This window comes from Galeopterus variegatus, unplaced genomic scaffold (genome assembly GCF_000696425.1).
Source record: "Galeopterus variegatus unplaced genomic scaffold, G_variegatus-3.0.2 Scaffold65700, whole genome shotgun sequence".
Lineage (NCBI taxonomy): Eukaryota > Metazoa > Chordata > Mammalia > Dermoptera > Cynocephalidae > Galeopterus > Galeopterus variegatus.
In genome coordinates, this window is record NW_007791811.1 from 1 (window position 1) to 1,816 (window position 1,816).

Here is a 1,816-nt window from a genome sequence, read left to right on the forward strand (position 1 = left end):
TTGTCAGCACCACGCTCTCCCAAGTGAGCTAACCGGCCATCCCTATAAAGGGATCCGAACCGTGGCCTTGGCGTTATCAGCACCATACTCTCCCAAGTGAGCCATGGGCCGGCCCTCTCCCAGTCCATCTTTTAATTTTTTTGAAAAATTCCTGACATTACAGAACTAAACTGAAATGTATTAATATTCCTCTCTTACATTTCCATGAGAAACAGAAAAAATCATGAGCCAAACAAACACAAAACACAGGGAGAAGCTTATAAAAATATTTATCTCAGCATTAACAGCTGAACAGAGAAAGGAATTAAGATGCTTTAGTTAAAAACCACAAGTGGATAATGAAGTGTGTAGAAACTGAAAATTTACAATTTAAAACCTGGAATGGTTGACTGTTCCAATACTCCACAGATGAATCCTGGATGGTAGTAAACAACAGAAAGGGATTATGGATGAATCTGCTTTGTTCTAGCTGCTCCCCATGCCACCAGTCTCCAAGGAAAGCCTGGCATTGATTAGATATTGAGCCAGGCTAATGCTGGCAGTAGTCTCCTATCAGTAGATTCTTCCACTGGGTTCAGGTTTTGATTTGCACCCCAGACATCTGACAGATCTCACTGATTTTGGCTCCTTGACTCCAGATTATGTAGCCAATCAAATCGTTGGAATGGTGAGTTCATGAGAAGTCTGAGCAGACAAAATCGTTGGAATGGTGAGTTCATGAGAAGTTTGAGCAGACGCATCCAAACCTGCCCTATAGCCTTTCACCTCTGGGGAGCTGGATTCAGTGCCACTGAATCTGGTGTTGCCATGCGTTATGAGATGTGGCTGTTGCATTGCCAACTGGTGCAGCTTGGTCAACTGATCACCTGCAAAGACAAGGACAGGAGAAATGGACGGCTCTGGACGGCTCGGCCGGTATGAAATGGTCACGCCCTTGGGGAAGGTGTGGGAGAGGGGGACTGGGAGAGAGTCTCCAATGTGACCACGCAGATCTGTCTGACATTCTCAATGGATGGATTGTGGAATGCCAGCAATAGTGATGGCCCGCTCAGTTGAGTTGGGGAGCATGTCCCCAGCCACCTGGACCTGAGCCCCTGTTACTCTTTTGTATTTCCTTGATCTTGCAACCACATTTTCCAACAAGAAAGCCACATTCACTAGTAGGGACCACCAGCCTCAGGGTGAATGGCAGCTGTACTATTGGTCATAGAGCTGCTGATGTCCTTTTCCAGTTTGTCAATGATCACAGCAAAGGCTTTGAAGATGTCATTAGTGAGTCTGGCCAAAGTGGTAATTCTCTCAGGACAATTCCCTTCCGAGATGTTAACAGTACCACTCTCCTCGCGTCTTCGTAACTGATTCTCCTTTCTTTCCCATGATACCGCCCACTTCCTTTCCACGCATAAGTAGCCAGATAGTGAGAGTGACATTTAATCCACCTTCAATCACTCCGGTGTCCAGGTCGAGCAGTGTGAGATGTTACCAGTACCACTCTCCTCGCGCGTCTTCGTAACTGATTCTCCTTTCTTTCCCATGATACCGCCCACTTCCTTTCCACGCATAAGTAGCCAGATAGTGAGAGTGACATTTAATCCACCTTCAATCACTCCGGTGTCCAGGTCGAGCAGTGTTTTGGGAAGCTGGACTTTGAGTGATCAAGTGTTTGGTCACTGGTGGGGGTGAAAGCCGAAAACTGCAGGCACTAGGCGACTAAGGGGATAGGGGGAGCGGGAGGGAAAGGAGGGAGGCCAGGGGCGGGAGAATAGGGGCAGGCGTAAAGGAAAGGGGCTCCCTGCGGGGCGGGCAGAGGAGGAAG

The 1,816-nt window shown here is 47.9% G+C and overlaps 1 pseudogene; it reads right to left on the bottom strand.

The window, feature by feature from the left end:
• Positions 1-270: 270 nt before the first annotated feature.
• On the bottom strand, positions 271-1,649 carry LOC103584572 (annotated as a pseudogene).
• Positions 1,650-1,816: the final 167 nt, after the last annotated feature.